Source organism: Castanea sativa, chromosome 4, assembly GCF_040712315.1.
Source record: "Castanea sativa cultivar Marrone di Chiusa Pesio chromosome 4, ASM4071231v1".
Classification (NCBI taxonomy): domain Eukaryota; kingdom Viridiplantae; phylum Streptophyta; class Magnoliopsida; order Fagales; family Fagaceae; genus Castanea; species Castanea sativa.
In genome coordinates this window covers 5,457,868-5,479,886 of record NC_134016.1, presented here as the reverse complement: position 1 = coordinate 5,479,886, position 22,019 = coordinate 5,457,868, and positions in this window count along the sequence as shown.

Here is a 22,019-nt window from a genome sequence, read left to right as displayed (position 1 = left end):
AAATAATCCCATGTGGTGCACATTAAGGTGCTCCCTTATTCAAGCCAAATCTAAAAAGTATTAGATGGAATTTTTTAACCAGCAATTGAACTCTCCCATTCACTTTTTTACATTCATTTTTTTACATTCAAGATCTAAGTGAATGTGGACATTCTTACTTCAATGGTGAATATTTGTATAAATTAAATAATGGATTTAATCGAGTGTGAGAGGAAATTTTCCCTTTTAATATGGTTAAACATTATATATATATATACACATGTTTTCTTGGTTCTCGACAAAACAAGTACTACGATAATTTGCATTTTCTTTTTCTAATTTTGTTTTGCAACTACCATGAAGGAATTGTATTCTAATTTGCTTAACCCATAGATAATTTTCATATGGAAACCTTGCCCGCACATTGCTATATTTGCAACTACATCTTCTTGTTTTCGAGCTTTGAGCAAAATGCACGATTAAAATGATTTGTCCTAGTCTCACATTACCAAAGCATAGGTGGAAGTCAAGATAGTAGGATGATCCCAAATATTAGGGTCTATTTGAATATCGCTTATTGTTGAAAATTGAAAACACTGTGAATAGTACCGTGAGACTCAATTTTAAAAAAAAAATTTGCTGCAAAAAATACTTGTAGGTCTTCTGAACGGTGTACGAGACCCACACAAAAACGGAAACTTATTGCTGCCGCAAACGCAAACGCTATCCAAATTTATTCTTAGTTGGGACTATGATCCAGCTCCCACATAGTAGGGTGATCCCAAACACCATTTTGTTATCTACCATTATCAACTTACTACATGGATAATTGTGAAATTGTTGTGATGAAAGAGTTTTTGATGAAATTGAAATAAAACCACAAAACAGAGAACCCAGGTAACATAACATAACGTAGCTTAATAAACAAGCATATATACAAGCTTTGAAAAAAAAAAAAACTAGGTTAAAGAAAGGCAGAAATTCCATATATAGAAACCATTCTAAGATTTTTTTTTCTTATAAATAATTAAAAAAAGAAAAATAAAAACCATGTTCATGATAACCTAGCAAAACACAGGAGTATTACAATTACTAGTGTTGACAACATGGTGAACTCGGTAACAATACTCAATGCTCTTACGTCCTTTGGCATTGGCTCGGGCGCGTGTTCGATTATCACAGCACGAAAGAAACCCACAGCGAACCCAATGTAAATTAGTAACATATAATAGTATTTTGGTTGGTCTTTGAAGAGGACTGGAACTAGTAACCCGTCCGGAAGAAAAAATAAAATTGAAATACTTAACAGTGCAATGACGCAGATGAAGTAAATGATTGTTCTCATGAAGGGGCTTGGGGAATCAGAATTCGGAAGCTCATCGTTGATTGAAATGGGAAGAATGTTTTCTTGAGGCGACGGTCCTGTAAACATTTTGAGAGAGCTGAATATGTCTTACAAGAACCCAAACCTGTATATAAAACCGAAGAGGAAATCGAATGAATATAATTTTCATGGAAATTGAAAATATTATCTATTAAACAACAAATCCACCAAATGGAGACTTATCCATGCACAATCGATTTGCACATAAATAATAATTTATAATTCTGCCGAATACAATCCCCTAAAACGTATTGTATCAATTCTTTTCTTGTTTCTCCTAAGCACGCAATTAAAAAAACTAAGCACATAAACTCATTATATATCTATATATATTAAAAAAACACCACTTTTCCAGGTTTCCTTAATCCAACAAAGAAAATTTGAAACCGAAAATATATTTCTATTGCCAAGAACTAAAAACCAAAACCAAAATCAGAATTATACACAAAAAATCTAGCCAGAAATCGCAGGTTTAAACAAACACTTACAAAGCAAACCAATTACAACAAAGAAAAAAAAAAGAAAAGAAAGAAAAAGATGAACAAAATAAACCTTCCAAATTTCATAAAGAAAAAGAAATACTTACTGGTTAGGGAGAGAGGGAGAGAGAGAGAGATTTGTATGACAGACTAGGGCAGTTGGGCTGGTTATATATGAGTGCGAAGGCGGTTTGTCCTTTCCATGAATCTACTTGTGCACGAAACCAATAACCAAGTAGGACTTGGAGTCCTAAGTCCTAACTCATTCCAACAACACAAAATAAAGAATTCTTGGAATTATATATGTTATACTAATTAACCTCTTCAATGATTTTCACCGCAACTCTATCTTTCAAACTCCCTCTTGGATAAAACACGCGCAATTTTACGACTCTCAAAAAAAAAAAAAAAACAAAAAAAAATAATCCAAGAAAAAAATTCAATAAATAAAAACATATATATATATATATATATATATATATATATATATTTTGAGAAACAAACCAATATGATAAACTCAAAGGAAAGTTGAAAATAATTAGAGGCTCTTCAATAAAGAGAAGATTAAATTGCAAATTACATACTTAAAAATTGAGTGATTGAATTTTACATCATAAGGTTTTAAAATTTGGATTTTACTACTTGAAGTTTTGGAGCATTTGGATTTTATAACTTGACATTTTAGAATTTAGATTGTATCCTCTAAATTTTAAGGATGTTTGGATTTTACTCCCTAAAATTTAGGGATGTTGGAATTTTACATCTAAAGTTTTAGAATTTGGTAGTGTAAAATCCAAATACCTCCATATTATAGGGGATAAAATCTAAATTTTGAAACATTAGAGCATAAAATCCAAACACTCCTAAACTTTAGGGGATAAAATCCAAATTTTGGAACTTTAAAGTGTAAAATTCAAACACTATCAAACTTTAGGAGTGTCATTTGCAATTTACCTATAACTAAAAGTTCAAGAATGGAAAATGTTGAAATCAATACAAGTTTTAAAACATAAACTTACAAAATACAAACTAATATAATAATAAATATGATTTTTTGGGCTTCAACTACCTCATAATTAAATATTTGAATTGCTTGTCTACTTTTTGGACTACGTATCATTAGATCGAGAGGCCATCTTAGGTCTTTTTGTTTGGACTACGTATCATTAGACCGAGATGGAGATTTGTTTCAGAAATTTGGATTCTTTTTAATAATTTGATAGTAACAATCATATTAGGAAGGTAGAATTTAAATATGGACATTTCCATTGAAAATTATTCAGAGGTATCAGTTGAGCTAAAATCCTAATCAAAATGGGTTCTTACATTTTGGAATTAAATATTTTTGGAATGTATTTTTATATTTTCTTGTGTTTAATACGTAACTTCTCGCAATTTCACATCTCCCAATTCCCACTTTGCTACGCTAATGCCACCGCCCCAATGTAAATCAAATTGCTAAATCATGAAATTCATTGATATAGAAAAAAACTTTCAAGTTTTTCATTATTTTCTGTGTTGTCGCCCCTAATTTGAGCTAACTTTGTGCATACTTATCATGTCATTTGGTGGTATTGCCTGCAATCTTTTTTGGCGAACTATTAATTCTTTAAGTTATTTGGTCAAATTCTTTGGATGCACAAAAATGGAGAAACTGGAGCCAATATGAATACGAACTTGGTTTGTTGTTGACTCATAATCTAGAAAGCACATACATTTTAGAATGGGCTGCGACTGCGTGTCCTTGTTGGACATGTATCGGACATGAACACGCCACAAGCACTTTTGCATGCAATGTCCCTAACGTGTCTAGCCAAAAAATATTTTTTTTAAACAAAAAATTTGGGAATTATACGATTTTTTTTATTAATAAAGATGGTCTCGTGAGTATTTGATGGGTTAGACCTATTTTTATTTTTAAATTAATTGTATTCTAAATATTGTTTAATAGCTATGGAGTTGTTTTATTATCTGCTTTTAAATTGAAATCTGTTTAAAAATATATGAAAAATAAAATTTTAATAATATATTAATAAAATTAATTAATATAAATATCCTTACTATGTCGTATTCTAATTTTTTTTTTTTTTTTAAATTTACCGTATTACTATATTGTACCAATACTCAAGTCTATGTCCATGCTTCTTAGCTCATCATAATTGGGAAAGCGTTGGAAATTTGGATCAGCTATATACGAATAGCTCTTGTAGATTGGCATGGATGCACCATTTATTTTACTAAGAGTATTCATTTACATTATTTAAATCAGTAACATGTGTAGCTAAGAAGCTCTTGTAAAGGGGGTTTTTTTTTCCCACTATTTTTTGTATTTGTGAAAACATCTGATTCCATTTCTCTATTTACCATTTGCCAAAAAAAAAAAAAAATTTCAAACATGTTTAGTGCTATCTTGCTTCAACCATGATGTGGTGACTAAAAAACCTATTCTAATATTGTTGTAGTTACACATGTGAATGAATAAGTTGGAAAAGATAAGTTTCAAATACCAACTCTGTTAGACTTTGTTGACTTTAACTTTACTCTTTTTAAGCACCAATTTTGTTAGACTTAATGAACAATTTGAAGCTTTAGCGAGGAAAAAAAAAATTCCCATTAATTGTCACTTTATTAGTATCCAAATTACATAGCACACCATAAGTGTTCATCCAGTAATTAAAGATAAATAGAAAACTCCAAAGTCCAAAGTACACAATGAAGGCTCTTCTAGTTCCACGCACGTATGTGACATTAAATCGTTTCAAGCAATGGAGCAAGATTCTCTCTAAGCAGTAAGTACATTTTATTTTATATTTTCTAAATGAATAATAGCAGTACACTTTTTTTTGGGGGGTCATCAGGTAGATTTAAAGGTTAATTAAAAAATAAATAAAAACTACTCAAATGACATACTTTCCTTCACCCTGTACGAGCAAGGTGATATTTGGGGTTGCAAATGTAATTACCAATAAAGAGTAGTGTATTTCTTCATCCATATCCTAACTTCATGTTCTGCTAAATGAGGAGGATACCTGAAACCCCAATAAATTGTTGCGTACAAGAGTATTGATAAAGCTGATATCGTGGAAGCCATGGCATAAACCCTGCAAAATCTTTCAACTCTTGGCCTGCGTTGGATAAACAACACACTAAAGGCACTGGTTAACGAGATCATTATGGAGATTAGGAAGGCATGATATGCAATTGGTCTGTCCTTGAAGACCAAAATTGGAATTAGACTTTCATCCACTTGTTCATGAGGAAGAAGCATAAACATGGTGCCCATGGTGCAAGAAGTATATGTCATAAACATGATTGGCAAATATGGAAGAAGTTTTGCTACCAAATACCTCATTTCAAAGAAAAATACACCAAGTTCTTGAAGAGTCCTTTTTTTTCTTTTTCTATTTTTTCAGATTGGGAACTAATATCAAACATTTTGAGGCTGCTGGGTTTTATAAACAATCCTAACCTTAGGATTTTCCTTAGAAAATTTCATCCAAATTAAAGCTATAAGTCAAGTCTGAAAGCATTACCCAGAAACTTGCATGATACTTTCCTGCACATCTAGAGAGGAATTTCTTTATATACCTTACTTGCGAAGGCAGTGCAGGAAGGGCAACCTTAATTGCGAAGAAATTACCTTTCTTGTCTTGTTAAATAATTAGTATGTCATATTCTCCAGAGTTCACATTACATTAATACAACGAAACTACCTGCAAAACTTTAAACTTCACCTAAAATTTATATATTGGAGTGATTCCGTGTGAAGATGGTCTAATATTTCACATGGAAATTCTTATTCGAACACGCCTCTCGTTGTACACTTTATTTTAAATTTAAAATGGTCATTACGAGTGTAATTTACATGAAAATTAAGCAAATATATATAAAATGAAGTGACGTAATATTTCACTTTTTGTCCATAAGACACTCTAAAAATTCCATAAATCCATAATATAGTGTGGAACTGTGGATGAAATAATGTCTCTAGGATTTTTTTTTTTCCTAAAGGTTCAGTAAAAGGATATATCTTAGTTAAGAGATAAATTTTGCAGTTTACCTACGTTTTCTTTTTACAAATATTGCAATTTACCTGAGAATAAGAGATAAACTATAAGTTCTTATGGCATACTGTTTCTTAATAATAAACATATTGATTATTGTTGTTAAGTGAATTTTAATTATTAATTCTAAAAATACTTTTAGTTATAAGTTTATGTCTGTACTCTTTTACAATTATTTTATTTAACAATTGAACTCAAATTTGATAACTATTAGTCTTTGTAATTGTATTAAGAAATTTTTGTTGTGTTGACATTTGCTTTTATCTTCACTCAATCACTTCTCTATCACACACTCCTTGTATAATTTTCTTTTTTTAGAATCACCCTCTATGTAATTGTTTAATTATTTTTAGTGTTAGCATTTGCTACCCACTAATTGACTCATGTCCTTAGTCTCCACTTAACAAATAATAAATAAAAAACACATTCAAATTAGCTACTCTACTCACATATTCGGTTAAAAGAATAAATTAATTGAGAAGCGTTATGTACACAATATTTTCACAATAAATCATACGTGATAAGTTGTTATTGGTTTTAATTTGAAACTACTACTAAAATTACTCCTTTTTTTTTTTTAAATTCTAACAGTAATAGTCAGTAACAACTTGCCACTAAATATTCGTTGTGAAAATGTTGTGCACATAGCATTCTTAGTCTGAATTTCTGGTAAGATATGACTTTAGCATGAATTTCTGGGGAAAGACATGGAAAAAAAAAAAGCTATCCACCTGGTTCTTTCACTAACAATTTGTTATGAATTGGAAAATTAAAAAAGATAACTTAGTCTATTCGAGGTGACTAGCCTCCTGAACTTGAGAGGGATAATGGAGTTTTTGGTTTAATTTCTGCTTGCTTCATTCATAATTCCTAAGTACATAAATACTAGTGAAGAGATAATCCTCATCACCACAAATTCCTAAAACATAGGACACAGCTCCTATTTGAATTAAAATACAAATATTAATCCCAATCCTAATCCTAATCTACTGCAGATCTACTGCAGAAGCTTATTTGAATTCAACTTGAAAACCATCATCCTTATCTTCTAATATTGTTATCCACATGCAATGCAATCTCTTTTTGGTGTTGTCTAAACCATAGCACAATTTGTCTGTTGTTGACAAATAACATTATATAGGCTAAAATGGAAAATTGACCCTCTAACTTTCTTCAAATTCCATTTCAGTCCTCTAACTTTACTTTCATTCATTCCAGTCCTCTAAGTTTCAGATTTATTCAATTAAGGCATTTCTGTTAATTAACTTTTGTTTAAATTTTTTGAAAAAAAATATGGAAAATATTTTTCAATCATTAATTGAATTTTTTTAATTTAAAAAATTTGAAGAAAATTTTATAAAATTGAAAAATTAACCATAACATATAACAAAAGCTGATGGAAAAGTCTTAATTGAATAAACTTGAAAGTTAGAGGACTGAAATGAATAAAAACAAAGTTAGAGAACTGAAATAAAATCTAAACAAATTTAGAAGGTCAATTTTGCATTTTACTCTCATTATATATCTCGCTTTGTTGCCGTAATAAACATCTTCCATATATAAATATATATATATATATATATACACACACACACACACATATACTATGATGCACCGACACGGACACGACGATACGGCAATTTTTGAAAAATAAAGATATGACATGGCGTAGACACAGTAATTAAATAATTAATTAAATTTTATATTTAGGCATATTTTTTAATATTTTTAGACATAAAATATGTTTATGTCTAAAATTTAAATTATGTAAGAACTACAAATAAGTAAACTAATACCCAAAGTAGTACAATAATACACATAAAATGTTTAGTGTACAAACCAAATGTTTAAATAGGTTACATTCAACATCAAACTAAAAACATAAAAGGAAACCAAGCTTTAGTAACATTCCCACCACTAACATTCCCACCACCAACAGTTGCTTTTTCTAACTTAGTAACATATTTCCATAGAGAAGCAGTTGACTCAGTTGATTTTTCACTTTCAATATTCGTTTTAGTAAAATCACCTACAATATTTAACTTTAATAAATAAATAAAACTATAGCATGACACACAAAAACTATAGCAGTAACAACATTATATAGGGCAGTAACAACATTATAATTTTTAATCTCACTCTCACTCTCACACAGTGACAGTGACAGTGGGATTAAAAACAAAAACAAAATGCGTTATAAGTGAGTTAAGTAACCCATTTACCCAAATGGCCAAATATTTGAAAGAAAAAAAAAAAAAAAAAAAACCACAGAAAGAAGCTTCGATTTAGAAGAGGTTGGACCTAACTTGTTGTCCATGCCGAGAGAGAGAGAGAGAGAGAGAGAAGCGTCGACGTCTATGGAGCTCGCCAATCAGCCTGATCTAGCTTTGGCAAGGGACAGAGGGCAGCGACAGCTAGCAGAGGTCAGAGACTTAGAGGAAGGGTGGGTTGAGAAGTGAGAATAAGATGTGGGTTTCAGTCTAATGACTTCTCAGACTCTAATGTTTTAGGGAATATCACAAAATCAATGGTATTGGTAAGTCCATCTTTCAAAATTTGTGATTTTTTTTTCACTGCTAGCATTTCAGACGTGTCGGAGCCGCGTCGGAGCCGCATCAGAGCCATGTCGGAGCCGCGTTGGCACCATGTTGGAGAAGCGAAAGAAAAAAAAAAAAGACTGCTCAAACATCGGAGTCTAGCGAATCGTACCGATTCCGATGTTCGACACATTACCAAAAATGGCGTGTCGGTACAACCTAGAATATGTATAGATCCAATACGGGACACTCAAATATAAGTATATAACCTTTCTAATTTTCCTAGCTTTTTGTCCGTGAGTCCTGCCTTTTTTGATCATCCTCCAAAAAACTCAGATATGATCTCCAAGGACCAACTAGTTTCTCTGCCTTATTCATGACTTGGCGAGACAAACAACCCATGGCTACTGCGCGTGTAGATGCAATCAGACCTCTCTGAACCAAACTCACCATTGCTTTTGGGTGGCAAAGGTGAAGAAGGTGGAGATAGGAACTTGGGACCAGAGAAGATTCTTCACGGTCTGGTATAATCATGCTTTTAAATCATGGGATCAATTTCCACCAATTTGGCTTAGGGAGTATGATATATTCCAATGTTTGGAAGGGAACTTTGAGTTGCACTCAAGAGTTGTTGTACTTGGCAATAACGATAAAGGCAGAGGTGGTGAGACTTTTCATTGCAAAGAGAATATTGGAGCAAAGAGGGAGGCAATGGTGAAGAACAAGATGGACCCAAAAGGCAAAAGATTTGTTGAGTTATGCTTCAAGTTATTCTCAATGATCTTCACTGATGTACTTATTTACCAACATCCATAGCAATTGTCATCTTATTCTAAAGATTGGCTTTTACAAGCTACTAATTGCTGTGTTGATGCCAAAGGAGAGAGTGATGGTGGAGAGGAAGGTGAAAGTAGAGGTGGAAGTGCAAGTGTAGAGAGAGATGAAGGTGGAGGAGTAGAAGAAAAAGGCAAAGGTGGAGGAGCAGCCGAGGTAGAGGAGGTGGAGGCAGAGACTAATGTTTGAATTTATATAAAAATTTTCATCAAGTCAAGCATCACATAGAAATAATCAAGAATAATACTAGAATAATACTTGTGCCACATAAAGTGGCATAACTTGTGCCACAACTTACTTACGTGACGAGTTGTAAGTAATAAAGAGATAATGGTAGATCTATGTGGAATCACCTCTCTACCGCCCATAACTCACCAACATGGCGAGTTATGGCACAAATTGTGTTACTCTACATGCCACTAGCACAACTTGTTTTTAATACCAAACATGTGCAGGCGGCTTGTTTTTAATGCTCTATACTTGACCACTACGCATTTTTTGTGCGGTAGTCACTTTACAAGTATAAAATGCTTATAAGGTGAGGGGACAAGGGCCGGGTTCAAGTCTCTAAGAGAAAACTTTACACACATATATACTTAAATTAAGCTAAAGTAAAAATTTTATCCTATATTAAAATAAAATAAAATAAAAAATAAAAAAAACTCTTCTCTTGGAGAGTTCCTTAAAAGGCGTGATCAGCAAAGTCTACTGCATTGAAAATTGTGATAAACGGACAATACATACAATCGAATTACATAGGAAGAATACAAATAATAATCTTTTTATTCATGTTGATGTACATGTGTAATTTAAAAATCATATGAGGCAGAAATTTGCAACATAAATTTACTGTCGCTTAAACATAGGTGAGCAATGCATATTCTGATTCTGCTGTTACACACATCTCAGCTTCATGACGACCCTCAACCATGTCTCCCAAGCCCATGGCAATGCTGAAAGTGAAGTTCAAGGCGAAGGCGAAGTTGGAGGCGGAAATGAAGACTGAGGCCAAGATGACTTCGAAGGGGGAGGAGGAGAAAACAATCCCAGACAGCTTGTATTGCACTTCAATTCAGTGGGGATCGGAGTTCTATCCTGATTGCTGTTGTGCTTTGCAACATAGCAGACTACATTTGTTGTTCATCTGCTATTGTCGTACGTTCTTGGAGGCCTGAGATTGCCTACATTTTGGGAAGAATAGGATCACTCGCTGCTGAATTGGGGTTCATACTAATGATAGCTATGTTTCTCCCCGACTATCTTTTATGGATCATCCCCTTAACTTGTCTTTATTTATTGTTGATCTTTGTCTCAAGGACATTCATCATCTGATATATAGAACTCAGGTCAAATAATCATTGGTAGCTTGTATGGTTAACCAATTTCTTCTACGGTGCGTCGAGTTCTTATCTTCTTAATTCTTCTTTTCTTTTATCCATGAGACTGTTGGAAATGTAATTTATTTTTTTGATAATATTTATGAACAAACAGAAGCTCACAGCATGCAGAGTACAGCCACTCTGATACACAGTTTTTCAAAGACCACCTACTACAAATCAACAAGACATAAAATACAACACCAAAACTATTAAAGCCAGAATAGAAATATGGATTGCATAGTTCCTAGAGTTTGTCAATAACAACTCAACCAGATTGACAACATCTTAGGGTCTAATACCAACAGCTTCCAACACAGACCAGCACATGAGCCAATCCATCAATGCCAGACTGCACCTTTTTCAACCTGGGACAACATATTAGGCAATCAACAATTACAACCATTTGTGGGTATGCCATTTTTTTTTAATTGCTATCTCAGATGTCGCTGCTTTAAAGCACCAATTTTGTTAGACTACACAATTCCTCTGGAATTTGTAGGTATAGCTGAAATCTGCCAAATTCAATTTATGAATATCATATATATATATATAGACACACACATGTTCACATAAAACAGAGTATTTCAAGCAAATATGGAGTATTATGTAAAAAAATTGAAACCCACAAAGCATATAAGTAAGCAGAAATTCCATTGAAACCTGGACCTAGCAACAGATCATTCGAAACCAGAGAGTGGTGGTGTGGACGCCTATTACTAGTGCTGAAAAGAGGAAGCCATGGCAATAATCCAGAAATATCTTTCAACCCTTGGCTTGTGCTTGTGTTTGATCATCAGGGAACTTGCGAACAGGGTGGAGACAATAAACACATGAAAAAGGATCAGTCGGATCCTGAACAAGAGTGGAACTGGCCTTCCGTCCTCGGTTTTATGTCAACAGAGTATAGAAACTGAAGATGCAGCGGAAATGATGTAAACGAATGATCTCAGGAGGCATAACAAGGTAATGGATTTTGGAAGCCCAACTTTCTTTGAGAGGAGAAGATGGGTTTCTTGAAGAAATACAGAGTCAGACTTCATCTTTAATCTCTTGCCAATTAGTTGTACAATTTCATAACAAACACAAATTCAAACCCAAACCCAAAATACTAACGTAACGAAGTGAAACTTCGAATTCCTCTAAAAAAAACCACGGCTTAGAACCCTCTTTGTAGGTGGCAGTGGCACTGCTACTCTCAATATTGCCGCAACTTTTATACATAGAGATGGATTTGAATTCGGCTACAATACCACTCATTCATCTCACATTATTTTTTACCATCTTATTTTTTAACTTTAACTTTTAACATTTTTAATTTAATGGTTAAGATTGAAAGTTAAATTTTCAACTTTCAATCTCAACTATTAAATTAAAAAAGTTAAAAAATGTTTTAAAAAGTTGAAAATTCAACTTTCAATCTCAGCCATTCAATACTATTGCATTAGATGTAATAACCTCAATCCATATAGAGATATATACTGCACTAGGGCTAACTTATATAGGAAACAATCCCATGTGATGTGGTGCACATTTAAATTGTATTTGGAACAAGATTATAAATGAGTTTTTTTACTTTTTTTATTTTTTATTTTTTAGTAATGTTAGAGTCATAGATTATTTTACAAATAGCCAGCTTTTTATTGGTTTTCATCTAGGCCTACTACTAATATCATTTTTTTTATTTTTCAATAATCACTCACCACATAAGAAGTTTGTAATATTTTTTTGTAAAAAAGTTTGTGTCTCTAGCATTACTTTTTTTTTTTTAATTTCATTTTTTAAAACTTTTGGGGGGGGGGGGGGTGGGGATTTCAGAAACCTACTTGAGGTTTGTTATAATACAAACTAGGTTCAAAACATTTTAAAACCCACCAATTTAGTCCTCCAAAGACAAGTTTGTCGCTAACAGACCAAACCTCGTTACTTTTATTCTCTCTTCTGTCTCGTTCCTCTCCCCCTCTCTTAAACTCTTTTCTCAAAGTTCTCTCTCTCTTAGAATTCTCTCTCTAAATAAACCTTAGCCATGACAAAACATGAGCTTGGCCATTGGCATCAATATAACACCACGACACAAGGGTTTTCCCCGATTCCCACTTCAAGTTTAACACCATTGGTGTTGTCAACAAACTCTCATCCCTCTCTCTCTCTCATATCGAAACCCACACAGTGGTGGTGGTGAAGCTGATCTTGTGATATGGTGTGTTTTTTGTGTTGATCATTGTTTTGTTTGACTGGGATTTTTGCTAGTTTTTTGGGATTTTTGTTGGGATTTTTAGAAGATTTCATTGGGAATTTACGAAAGTATTTATGCGTGTTGTTTGGCTTATTGGATTTTTGCTAGTTTTTTTGGGTTTCTATTGGTTTTGAAAATATATATATTTTTTGTAATGTTTACAGAGGGACCTTCAGTGAGATTTTGGTACCCTTTTTTATATTTTTAGAGAGGGTTGGGTATTTTTGAGTTGTTACTATGCTGATTTTTCTGGTATTTTGAGATTATTTGTAAAAGGTATTCATGGAGGCTTTTTTGGTTGGTTAGGCATAGAGAGAGAAGAGATAGGCTTGAGAATGAGAGACAAAGAGGGACGAGAGAAGAGTGAATCACTAATGGCGTTTGTATTTTTAGGAACAAAAGTTATCTTTTGAGGACCAAATTTATGGGTTTTAAAAAGTTTTGAACGTAGTTGGTATTATCACATACCTCAAAGTAGGTTTATGAAATTTACCTTTTTTTTATTTTTTTTCAAAATATAAGTATACTTTTAACACTTTAGCAAAAAGTTTTCAACAAAAATATAAATAATTTGTTCACAAACAGACACTAAGGTGCACCTTATTCAAGCCTAATCTAACAATATTAGATTGAAGTTTTAAACCACCAATTATACTATCGCATTCATTTTTCTATATCCATTTTTTCACATTCACTTGCATGCTTAAAATGTGTAAATGTTTTTATTTATTTTTATAAATGTGGACATTCTTGCTTCAATTGCGGATACTTATATAAATTAAATAGTGGATTTAAACGAGAGTAAGAGGAAATTTTCCCTTTTAATATGGTTAAGATTTATATATATATATATATATATATATATATATATATATATATATATGGTGCAAGCAGGAATTTTATTCCAATTATTGCTTAACACGTAGATAATTTCCATATGAAAAGCTTGCCCGCGCGCATACCCACAACTAGCACATAGGTGTTTACTTGGTGAGTTAGAGGAATTTGAGATGAAATTGCTATATTTGCTGGTACATCCAGTTGTTGTTGAGCTTTGGGCAAAATGCAAGATATATCAAAATGATTTTTCTTAGTCTCACATCACCAAAGCATATGTGGAAGTCAAGATAGTAGGGCAATCCCAAATATTAATTGTGACTGTGATCCAGCTCCACATATATAGCAAGGCAATCCCAAACATCATTTTATTATCTCCCATTATCAACTTGCTATATGGATAATTGTGAAATTGTTGTGATGAAAGAGTTTTTGATGAAATTGAAATGAAACCACAAAACAAAGAACCCACATAAGCATATATACAAGCTTAATATAAAAATTTTTTTAAAAAAAACTAGGTTAAAAGAAGGATGAAATGCCATATATAGAAACCATTCTAAGATTTTGTTTTCTAATATTAAATAAAGAAAACAGAAAACCATGTTCATGATCCTCATCGTTATTGTTTGAACAGGGCCTAAAACCTAGCAAAAAGAGCTGCAGCACACAGGAGTGTTACAATTACTAGTGCCAACAACATGGAGGCCTCGGCAACAATCCCCAATGCTTTTACAGCCTTTGGCATTGGCTCGTGCATGTGTTCGATGATCAGGGCACCAAAAGCACCCACACCCGCGAACCCTATGAAAATTAGTAACATATGATAGTATATTGGTTGGTCTTTGAAGAGGACTGGAACTAGTAACCTGTCCACATTTTCTTGTGGAAGAAAAAATAAAATTAACAGTGCATTGACGCAGATGAAGAAAATGATTGTTCCCATGATGGGGCGTGAGGAGTCAGAATTCGGAAGCTCATCGTTGATTGAAATGGAAGGAAGTTTTTCTTGAGGCGATGGTCCCGTAGATACTGAATTCATCATTGATCAAGTCGTAAAAATTTTGAGAGAGCTGAATATGTCTTACAAGAACCCAAACCTGTATATAAAGCCGCAGCAGAAAGCAAATGAACATTATTCGCATGGAAATTGAAAAAAAAATAAAATTATCTATTAAACAACAAATCCACCAATGGAGACTTACGCATGCACAATATATTTGCGCATAAATAATAATAATAATAATAGTTTATAATTTATAATTCTAGCTAATTCAATGCACTGAAATATATTGTATCAATTCTCTTATTGTTTCTCTTAATCGCGCAAGTATAAAAATAAAAGAAAAGAAAAGAAAAGAAAGCACATAAGCTTATAAATAAATCCAACTTTTCCTTAATCCCAACAAAGAAAATTTGAACCCAAAAATATATTTCTATTGCCAAGAACTAAAACCCAAAACCAAAATCACTATTGTACACTAACAAAGCAAACCAATTACAACAAAAGAAAGGAAAAAGAAAGAAACAGATGGACAAATTAAACCTTCAAGTTTCATAAAGAAAAAGAGACACTTACTGGTTAGGGAGAGAAATTTGTATGACTTAGAGACTAGGGCTGGCTATATAGGAGTGCAAAGTCGGTTTGTCCTTTCCATGAATCTACTTGTGCACGAAACCAATAACGAAGTACGACTCGGAGTCCTAACTCATTCTAAAAACCCAAAATAAAGAGTTTTTGGAATTTTAAATGTAATACTAATTAACCTCTTCCATGATTTTCAATGCAATTCTATATTTTAAACCAGTGGCGGCTCTAAAAATTTTTTTAGGGTGATCATTAAAAAACTTAAAATTACACAATATATAATAATAAAAAAAAGCTGCATATATTGAGACAAAAAAAAAAAAAAACACACACACACACCATAGTCTCATTATCAATGTTGCAGGCTACATCTCTTCAAAAGTTTAGTTAAATAAACTTTTTCTTTGACTTTTCCATTTTATTTGTAAGGACCTAATATATTGTTAAGGAAACCAAAATTTAAAGACAAAATTTGGTTACAAACTTAGTTGTAGCTCTCACTAAAAAAATTAAAATTATTATATATTTTAAAAATTTAACTGTTGATTTGCATGTTCTCTATGTTCTTAAAATACATGCCAAATTTCATATCAATTGGATGTTATTTACTATTTAATTCATAAACTTATTTTTTATGTGTAATTTTAAATTATAAAAACTCAAAATTTAAACATTTGATTGACGATATAGTTATTGATTTTTAATCTTGTTGAAATTTTGCAAGTATGAAGGATATATGAATAAAATGTAATTAAATGGTGGATTTGTTAAAATTCATCACATCCAATAAAAAAATATTGAATAGAGTGGTAATCATAGTCTACAACTAAACTTGTTACCAAATTCTTTCCAAAGTTTAATTATGTTTGGCCTAAAAAAAATTAGGGTGGTCACAAAATTTTTTTAAAGATAAAAAAATCATAAATTTTTAAAATTTATACACAATAATTATTTTTTTTTCCAAGTCAGGTGGTCCTATGACCACCCTAAACTCTGTAGAATCACCCCTGTTTCAAACTCCCTCTTGGATAAAACACGAGCAATTTTATGAATCTTAAGAATACACAAATAGAACAAAACAAATAAATCAACCAAGAATAAAAATCATCAAATAATTTTTTTTTAAAAAGAAAAAAACCAATATGATGAACTCAAAGTAAAGTTGAAAATAATTAGAGGCTCTTCAATAAAGAGAAATTTCAAGATTGGAAAATGTTAAAGTTATGAGTTTGAATTTGGTTAGGATGAGATGTAAAACTTATGTTTTACACCATCCAATAAAAGATTGTCACATAAGTTTTTATTTCAAATTCAATATATTCTACCACACCTAATAACATCTTAATAAAATTAAAGCTCAATACATCCAACTATACCTAATAATATCTTAATAAAATCCAAAAAAATTTGGATTTTTGAATGGGTATTAGAATTAATTGAGTGTGGTTTTACTTATTCTTGAATATGTGATAAGATGATGTGGCATGTTAGGTTTGGAAGGTGTAAAACTTGTATTTTAAAGGCATCTTTATAGAATTTAATTTCTAAAGTTATTACAAGTTTTACAACATAAAACTTAGAAACTGATATGACAATAAATGTGATCGGTAGACTTTAACCACCTCATAATTGAGTATTTAAATTGCCTCTCTATAATTGATGACACATAGTTTATAAGATTAATGTTCTAAAACTTTTAGGACTTGCAGCACGACTCTTCAAAATTTAATGTTGGAATCCTTGACCACATTAGATTCTTAAACTTGAAACTATTTGTTCATTTTAATTTTCTACTCAATCTGTCAAAGTGCCAATCTCATTGCCTTTGTTGGACTATGTATCGTTGGATCCAGAGGCCATCTCAGGCCTTTTTGTTTGCCATCTAGGTCCCAGGTGGAGATCTATTCCGGAAATTTGGGATTTAATTTATAATAATAATTCGATAAAAAAAAAAATCCATTGTGGAGGCAGGATTTGAAAGTGGACATTTATATTAAAAAATTATTTGGACGAATCAGTTGAGCTAAAACCTTTTTTTTTTTTTTACAAGATAGAATTTCTACTCTAGTATAATCTAAGCGTATATTTGTGTGAAGCTCCTTTCTAGAGACTTGAACTCCGGTCCTTGCCCTCACACCCCACAAGCACTTATACTTGTGGAATGACCACCGCACCAAGGGTGCGCGGTGGTGTTTAGCTAAAATCTTAATCAAAGTGGGTTGTTACATTTTTTGCATTAAATATTGTTGGAATGTATTTTTTAGGGTAGATTACAAAATTAATCCCTATCCTTTACACCATATTTCAAATTAGTCCCTAACTTTTCAATTGAGTTAATTTGGCCCCCAACATTTTCAATATCATGTCAATTTAGTTTCCGCTGTTATTCTTTGGATGAAAAAAGTTAATGTGTCAAATGGAATAATAAAATACGTATTTTTCATGTCATATCAGCTATTGTACCACCACGTTAGTTTTTATTTTATAAATAAATTAAAACTAAGACACGTGAAATCCCACCACCAACTAAACTCATTTCCATCTCCTCTCCCTCATCCCCAAGATCTCTTTTCCAGTGGCACCAAGTCTCTCTCGCCAATCCTTACTAACTTCATATTTGGTTCCCTAGAAATTCAATGAAATTATTGTGATTTATTTTTGTTTTTCTTGAAGAATGATTTGGTTATGGAAGTTGAGACTGCTTTTTTTGCTCAAACTCCTCCAAGTGGGTATGTATAAACATGTATCAAAATCTCTTCTTTCTCTCTTTTTAAAATTTGTTATGTATTTCTATTCATTTTCACAGGCTCTTTAGACGGGACATTAAGAGTCATAACTTTGACCCAAAATGCCATTCCATTTTGTACAAGTTATGTGCTTTGGCAAAGATGGTCTGCAACGAATATGGCAAAAGAGATTTGGACATTGCCAATAGTGCTAGGATGCATGTCCAATTCTTTGGATCCCAATTCATGTCCTTCGTTTGAGAGGGGTTGGCATAAACAACAAAAATAAAGAGCATAAAATTAAACACCAGCCCAAATTGTCTTCAAAACCACACTACCAAAACAAAATAAAATACCTTTCATCTCCAATGTTTTCTTAGCTTGGTAGGCAATGGAATCATAGAATAAATAAAAAGTAAAAAACCCCCAGACTAAACCAAAGAAACAAAAAAAAAAAATCATAAAACCTAAAACCCAAAAACCCAATTATTAATGGATGTTTGAGCTTGGTCATTTGTTGTTGAATGGGTGGGTTGCCTCACCGTCAGATGGGTGGGTAGCTATTGCCGTTGGCTGGGCATCTCAAGTTCTTCAATCATTCTCTCACCCTCCTCTTCTTCGATTTGTCTCACAATTGGGACTAGGGATTCCAATCCCAATTCTCAGTCTTAGCTCTTAGGTACATTTTTGTGATTTAGTTGGCTGAATTTTTTTTTTTTTTTTAATTAAAGAGCACGTGGCAATCTAGTTGGCAAAAAAAATTAAAATTTTAAATATGTTTGTTAATTACATCAGCTTTTTTCATTCATCACTTAATAGCAGAGACCATAATGACACAACCTAAAAAGTTAGGGACTAAATTGATACATTTGAAACATTAAGGACTAAATTGAAATATAGTGTAAAAGATAGGAACCAACTTTGTAACTTACCCTATTTTTTATATTTTCTTGTGTTTTATACATAGCTTCTCGCTATTTTCACATCTCCCAATTCCCACTTAATATATTGCACTAACACCACCACCTTTTGCTCCATTTCCCCCAATGTAAATTGCATTGCTAATTCATGAAATTTCATCGATATAGGAAAAAACTTTCAATTTTTACATTAATTTCTGTGTTGTCGCCCTAATTTGAGCTAACTTTGTGTATACTTATCATGTCATTTGGTGATATTGCATGCAATATTTTTAGGCTAACTATTAATTGTTTAAGTTATTTGGTAAATTTTTGAATGCACAAAAATGGAGAAACTGGAGACAATATGAATACCAAGTTGGTTTGCTATTGACTCATGATCTAGGAAGCACAAATATTTTAGAATGGGATGTGTACCCATGTTGGACACATATCAGACATGGACATGCCTCGAGCACTTTTGTATGCATGTCCCCAATGTGTCTAGCCAAAAAATAGTTTTTAAAAAAATTTCGGGAATTATTTAACTATCTTTTAGCTTTAATTCTTTGTTTAATATTTTTTAATGTAAAAAATTATAAGATTTTGTAATTAAAAAAGATGGTCCCATGAGTATTTGATGGGTTAGACCTTTGTAAAAAAATTAATTGTATTCTGATCATTGTTAATAGATATGGAGTTGCTTTATTATCCATTGTTGTTCTTAAATTGAAATTTTTTTAATAATATATGAAAAATAAATGCTTAAAAATATATTAAAAAATATTAATAAAAATATATTTCATAATTAATTAATATACATATTCTCATCATGTCATATTTTAATTCTAAAAAATTACTATATTACTGTGTTGTACTTGTCTATATCTATGCTTCTATCTTACTGGAAAAATCTCTCATGTATTAGGCGCTTGAGATACCATCTCCTAACTCACTATAGTTGGGAAAGTATGGAAATTTGGATGGGCTACGGATAGCTCTTGTACATAGGCATGAATTCACAGTATATTTGCAATTGTCTCATTTGCCATTCCAGTTCATCTAGTACCATAAGGAACTACTGTATTAATTTGCCACAGTTATTTCAATAAGAAGCCCTTGGTATTCCATCAAGTCATCAACCGTGATTTATCGACCTTTTAAGGGTTTTTATTTTTCTCTCTATTTTTTGGTTTTGCGAAAGCAGCTGATTCCATTTTTCCGTTTACTATTGCAGAAAAAAAAATGATCAAACATATTTAGTATTATTTTGCTTCAACGCATAATTTGCTGATTAAAAAAACCATTCATATATGGTTTTAGTTATACACGTGACTTGTTTAAATAATACATATGAATAGTCTCATTATTACCAAGTAATGAGTTAAAAAAGACAAGTTCTAAACACCAACTCCGTTGGACTTCGTGAACAATTTTAATTTCACTCATTTAAAGCACCAACTTCATTAGACTTCATTAACAATTTGAAGCTATAGCGAAAAAAAAAATATCCCATTAAATTTTTTATGGGAAAAAGTTTCCCATTAATTGTCACTTTAAGAAGGCTCTTCCAGTTCCACTCACTAACAATACACAAAGTTTTATATTGGTCATCAGGTAGATCTAGACATTAATAGGACCAAAAAAAAAAAAAAAAAAAAACCTACTCCAATTGCATATATAGTTAACTTCACCCACTACGAGCAAGGTGAAATTGCGGAATGCAAATGTGATTACCAATAAAGAGTAGCATACTTCTTCATCCATATCCTAATTTCATGTTCTGCTAAATGTGGAGGATACGTGCAACCCCAGTATATTGTGGCGTACAAGAGTATTGATAAAGCTGATATCATGGAAGCCATGGCATAAACCCTGCAAAATCTTTCAACTCTTGGCTTGTGTTGGATCAACAACGCACTAAAGGCTCCGGTCAATGAAATCATTATGGAGACTAGGAAAGCATGATATGCAATTAATTGGTCTGTCCTTGAAGACCAAAATTGGAACTAGACTTTCATCCACTTGTTCGTGAGCAGGAAGAAGCATAAACATGGTACCCATGGTAAAAGAAGCATATGTGATAAACATGATGGGAAAATATGGAAGATTTTTTGTGACCAAACACCTCATTTCAAAGAAAAATATAACAAATTCCTTCAGGATTGCAGACTCCATTTTTTTTTTCGGATCGGGAACTATATCAAACATTATGAGACTGCTGGGTTTTATAAACAATCCTTTCCTTGGAAAGTTTTATCCAAAAGCTATAAGTCAAGTGCGAAAGCATTGACCCATTACTCCATCCCACTATATAAATATATATATATATATATATATATATATATATATATAAAATAAAAATAAAAATAAAAAACACAAATCCATGGTATTTTAATATCAATTGCAAGGAAGCTGAACAGAAACTTGCATGATACTTTCCTACACATCCAGAGAGGAATTTCTTTAACTTTTTTTTTTTTTTTTTTTTTGAGAAGATCTTTAACTTAAGACATGGCAGGAAGGGCAACCTGACTTGCGAAGAAATTTACCTTTCTTGTCTTCTTTCTTAATTTCTACCATGTCGTACTTCTCCAGTTCACATTACATTAATATCAAGAAACTACTGCATCACCTCACCTGAAATTCATATATCTGGGTCATTCCGCGTGAAGAAGGTCTAATTTGAACACTTTTTGTGCACATTTCTTATGCACACCTCTCATTGTACAGTTTATTTTAAATAAAATTAATTCATAATGAGTTCAATTTTCGTGAAAGTTCAGCACAAATTATTTATATATGACGCATATTTAATTAAAAAAATACAAGATTAAATCAAATAATATATATATATATATATATCATACTTAATTTAATTAAAGAAGAACAAATGCAATTTAATTAGAATTTGTTTCATTTTGAGTTTTGTTTAGTCCATTAGAATAATGATCTTTAATTTGTTTCAACTTAACAATTAAAAACCAAATTCTAAATATCTTTTTCATGAATATATGAGTTTAGATCACCAGATTTATAAATTATTAAAAACCTGCACTACTTTTTCAATTTTTCTTTGA